General features: G+C 52.8%; 1 pseudogene; it reads left to right on the forward strand.

The window, feature by feature from the left end:
- The first annotated feature begins 652 nt into the window (after positions 1-652).
- Positions 653-784, forward strand: LOC114893821 (annotated as a pseudogene).
- Positions 785-5,448: the final 4,664 nt, after the last annotated feature.

Here is a 5,448-nt window from a genome sequence, read left to right on the forward strand (position 1 = left end):
TCAACAGTGCGCTGTGGGGTGAGACCTAGGCCATCGGGGGCCTGGGCGCCACGCAGCCTTCCTGTCCCTTCCTGCTGCCTGCCGCAGAGGCTGCTTCTCCGCAGAAAATGTTTCATAGTTATTTGTATTTTAATAGGATCATGGTACGTTAAAATGTATTAGTGCTTGCCTGTGAACACTAAGGTCACTTGGCTTGGAATTTTCTATATTGTTCTATATTTTCGTGACTAAAGGCATTACTTGGGGGAATTAAAAGAATACCTTGAAGTGATTTTGGCTTTTGATCTGCCACTAATTCCTATTTAATCTTAATTCAGGGGTCGGATTCTTTGACCCAAGGAAACAGAATAGTATAAAAAGAATGTGAGTGTCAGATGGTGGCAGTGATTAAGTCTAGCAAGAGACGCCTTTGCAAAAGTTACTGTTGGTCCCAGAAGACTCTCACTTAGCTGTGTGACCCTGGGCAAGTCACTTCACCTAAATCTCTGAATTATAGGGCTGTGCCGATGATTTAAAAGTGGCTGGGCACGGTGGACGCTCGGAAATCCTGGGTTCTCAATAAAGCCACTGCCCTGCTCCTTGGTCCCTTGGAATTACTATATTAGTAAAACTTATACTTGACAGGAATTTTAGCTTAAAGTTTATTTTGTCTACTTCATCTCGGCCTTTTGGCTAAGAGCAAGTGTAGTATCTGTTCTTGTCAATTTAAATAGCACGAGAAAAGAAAGGAAAATAACGGGCATGCCCTCACACTCTTCAGACAATAGGAGCCTCTTAACCTCTTCCTTTGTCCAGAGACACAGGCCATTTCTCAGTGAAGGCCTCTGCCATCACGGAGGTTGCAGGGGAGATGTGGTAACTGGGGAGAAAAAGGCCAATGGGGATGACCCCCTCACTCCTCAACATGCAAGCCCCCCACTTTCTCACTTGTCTGGCTAGAAATAAAAGGTTGATCCCACGGTTCTAACTTTCAGCTGCTGCTGGACTTTGCGTGCCTTGCGTAAGCTGGGAGACGGAGGCAGGAAAACAACCACCATAATCACCCTGCTACGGGCTGTTATTCAACTTTGGACTTCCAGGCCCCATCTGCCTGTTAGCGTTCACTTCTTAGAGTTTCAAGTGCATGCTGTCTGTCCTCTATCTTGCTCCATGCGGCCCTCAAGCCCTCGTAATATGACCACATTTCTCGTGCCACATGTGAACATTCTAACATTTTGCAGATACTGAATTAAAAATCTATTATTTACATTGACTTCACCATTTTCATTTTCCTGGTGTGTTCATCAGAAAAGTCAAAATTACATATGTGCCTGGCGCGTTATGTATTTTTTGGTGAGCAGCGATCCAGAGGATGGAAGTGTATGCCTCCTTCGACTCCTTCAACTTAACCCCACTCTGGGGCAATGTCCCAGCCAGGCAGAAACTGCAGGTGGAGCTGGAGACCTGGAAGAGTTTGGCTATACTTCCAGCTCAGCCCAAAGCCCAAGGATGATTCTGGACTTTCATTCTGACTCGTGCGTTTCAGATCTTTCTGGGTTTGGACCTGGTATATATGTCCCTCCCAGCCCGCCCTACCTGCCCCTTCAGTTGTCACCCCAGCAGGATCTGGGTGGCTCGGGCACTTCTGGGTTTTGGTTTTTTTTCCTTTGCACGTCTGTCCTTAGCGGCCCTCTCCTCCAATGCTGCCAGGCGGGAGGGCAGGCGGACGCACAGGCGCTGATGCCAAATCTGCCACCTCGGGCGGCGGCTGCCGAGCCAGGTACCCTGCTCTCCAGCTTTCCTGCTCTGGTGGCCGGGGACCCATCCTGTACAGTTAGAGCCGGCCGGGGGAGAAGGGGCAGCTGCCCTGCCAAGAAGCTCAGCACCCTCAAGGCAAACACCTCCAACCCTCAGACCCCCGGGAGATTCAGAAGCGCTAGACGGTCCAGGAGCGCGCATCCTCACCTGTGCACCCCAGGATCTGACATGTACGCTGCGCATGCGCCACCCCTCCCTAAACTTTTGCGCCCCGCCAACGCACGCCCATTGTTCGCTCACAGGTTTCAGAGTATGAAAAGGCAACAGGCCAAAGAGAGCGCACTCCGCTTTTGGCCGAGTTGGCAGCTGAAGGAGAGTGCTCGGAGCCCAGCTCTCTATCCAATGACCGACCTCACCCAAGTTCTCTAGGAGCAGTTACTTAGGTAGGCCCTGCCCCTCACCCCCGCCCCGGGCACTGGGGGACCAGCACCTGCCAGGAGGGCTCGGCTGCCCCCAGCCCGCTCCCCGCACCCACCGACTTCCTGTGGCCGTCCCGGGTCACCCAGCTGTCTGTGGCCGGCTATCCACTCGCAGGCCAGCCCACAGGTGTCCAGTGACTCTGCATCTGCGCTTTGCCACAGAGTCTCTGAGATCCCATTCTACCATCCCGCAGACCCTGCACTCCTTATGGGGCTCCTTATCTCCATCTTCAGGCGAGGCCATCGGAAGAAGGTGGTGATGGGTGCTCGCACCTCCACGACATCCCGCAGCTCAGTGTCCGCAGTGGACACAGTCACTGTCAGTGTGGCGCAAGGGCAGCCAGTGCCGCCCACGACACCCAGCTGTGTCCCCAACTACAGCACAGAGAAGACGGTGTCGAGGGCCCTGGGAGAGAGCGGGCGAGGGATGGCCAAGCAGGAGGAAGTCCCCACAGTCACAGGGAGGAACGAAGACCAGAGAAGCGGCCCCGATGACACCGGGGGGCGCACGATCTGCATTTAAGCCCCTGGGAGGGCTTTCTTCGTGCCCAGGCCTGGAACTCTGCACAGAGACTTCCACGCCAAGAGGGAGAGGACAGATCCATCAGGAAACTGCAGACCTCTTGTATGAGCTCCTGCCCCCAAAGAAACGCCATCACGAGCTCATATAGCTCCACCCGATGTTTCTCGCCAGGTTTCCAACCCGGGGGCGCACGATCTGCATTTAGGTCCCTGGGGGTCTCTTTCTTCATGCCCAGGACTGGACCTCTGCAGAGAGACCTCCACGCCAAGAGGGCAGAGGACACATCCAATAGGAAACTGCAGACCTCTTGTATGAGCTCCTGCCTCAAAAGAAACGCCATCACGAGCTCATATAGCTCCACCCGAGGTTTCCTGCCAGTGCACAGAAGGAGGGGTCCCGCCATACCGCAAGGGCTGCCCCAGAATTCCGCAAAGAAAGGGAGCAAGGAGGGCCCTCCGTCGCCCTCTGCAGCTCCTGTGGTTTCCCAGAGGAAAAGCCAGCCTGACAAAGATGCAGAGGCAACAAGAGCGCAGAAACGGCCTTGGAGAAAGGGCTCCCGCAAACCTGACAGTCCCAGGCCCTAAAAACGCAGGATTCCTCTGCTGCCGCACAGGCGAGGGGAGCCTCTGAGGCTCCAGACCTCTTGAATGAGCTCCTGCCTCAAAAGAAATGCCATCAGGACCTCACATAGCTCCACCTGGGTATCCAAATATGTATGCATCTCCCCTCCCTTCCCCCTTAGCAGTTGATTCTAGCAGCTGATTTGCAGTGAGACTTCCTGGTGGTCAGGTGACTTGACTCCGTAACCGACTCAAAACCCAGGACATTCCAAACCAACTGCCCACATGACAGTTGCACAGAGAATTAGCATCATCTTCAACTGATCAAACCTGGATGATGAGCAGCTAATATTCATTAGCTGGGAAAAGGGTCTACTGGGCTGGTGTTTTGGTGGCTTAACAGATGAAGTTTACTGGCCCCCAGGGTCTCACCGACTAGAAACTGACCAGTCCTCTGAGCAGCTTGGACTAAGGCCTGGCTAAGAGCGGGCAGTGGCTGCACGGGCTCTGAGTGGGCACCTTCCCTGCCCAATCCTCCCTCAGCCAGATCCAGGCTCTGCTGTACAAACTACAGCCATTGCTCCTGAATCTACTTGCTGGTATTATTTCCACAGTACCTTCAATGGAGTGGTTAGTGGGGGTGCTATTTGTGTCCCTACCCTGTTGTTTGGCCACATGCTGATTCTGATGTGCCTGAACCACCGCTGCGGATGGCCAGCAGATTATCTTGATCACAGATGATATTCTTGTACATCCTGTGTTTGATTCCTTTATAATCTTCCTTTTCTTCTTGGTACCCGAGTCATGATCCTGGAAAACACAACAAAAGCTGACAGAACTATTGATATGTTGCTGGGAGAAGACCATGCAGAGGTGTCAATTCATTCCCAGGTCACACGTCTGTTCTCTTTGTTCACCAGCCTCCTAGGGGAGTCTAGGGGAGTCAAGTGAATCGAAGCTGGGCTGAGAAGAGGGTGTTGCAATGTGGTGTGCACTTAAAATAGCCAGCAGGCTGACTGCACGGGGACATGACTTCATTTAGTGAGATAATATAGAAGGGGAGCACAGCACAGTGACCGACAGAGTGGGGGCTGGTGCCTGATGGTCTGGATTCAAATCATACCAGAAGCCACATGAACCTGGGAAGGTTATGCAGACCCTCTGTCCTCAGTTCCTTGTTCTGTGATAGTGGAAATGTTAATAGGGTCCACTTATTAGTATTACATGATGAAGCTTAATACAGCAAATCAGGTAGACCCTGATGAAAAATGATGGTTACTTCGTAAGTGCTACCTAAGTGTTCAAATATTAAATGTCTGGAAGAATAAGCAAGAAATGTGGTAGTGCTGCCTCCAGAGAGGGGACCTGGATGCCACAGGGCAGGGGAGTGGGGAAGGTTATGGGTGTGATGCTTTAGAGCTTGTGAAGAATATCTGTCATCATCTCCTGTGATCCCCACATCAGCCCCGTGGGGAACTCATGGCAGGTGCTGTGAACCATATTTTATGGTACATGGCACTAAAATGTTGAGATTTTAAGTGACTTTCCCAGAGTCACAAAGCTGATGACAGATGGATGTGGGACAGGAATGTAGTTGGTTCCCTGGGACAGAAATCCCTGAACCCCTGAATCCTCTAGATGGTGCTCTGGACTCCTGAGCCCAGGGCTCCCCTCCCTCCATCCCCCCAATCCTCCTGCCTGCCCCATGGTTGCTCCAAGGACAGGAGGGGTCTGAGCCAACAGGAGGGCCCATGCCTGACCCACTGCCTCCCTTACATGTTGATCCCTGACCCCACAGCTCTTAAATATTCCTGAAAGAAGGTCCCTTGAAGGATCAGGGGGTCCCATCTACGTCCCTCCTCCCTCAGTGTCTTCACACACTGGGTGAGCCTCCTGGTGGTCTGACCAGTGGTCGGCTTGTCTCCAAGTGGCTCAGAGCCCTGGTCTCTCCAAGCCAGTTGCCCACATGGCACGTCTCTAACAAATTAGCTTGGTCTTCAACAACCAGCCCTGGATGCACAGTTAGTGCTGATTAATGAGGACAGTGGCCTGCTGGGCTGTGCTTGGTGGTTTAGTGGGTGAAGCTGGCATGCCCCACTGTCGCCTGACTATTGATGTGAGCAACTGTCTGAGTAGCCCGGGCTACGGC

Source organism: Monodon monoceros, unplaced genomic scaffold (assembly GCF_005190385.1).
Source record: "Monodon monoceros isolate NGI ecotype Baffin Bay Population unplaced genomic scaffold, NGI_Narwhal_1 Contig1968_ctg1, whole genome shotgun sequence".
NCBI classification, from domain to species: Eukaryota; Metazoa; Chordata; class Mammalia; order Artiodactyla; family Monodontidae; genus Monodon; species Monodon monoceros.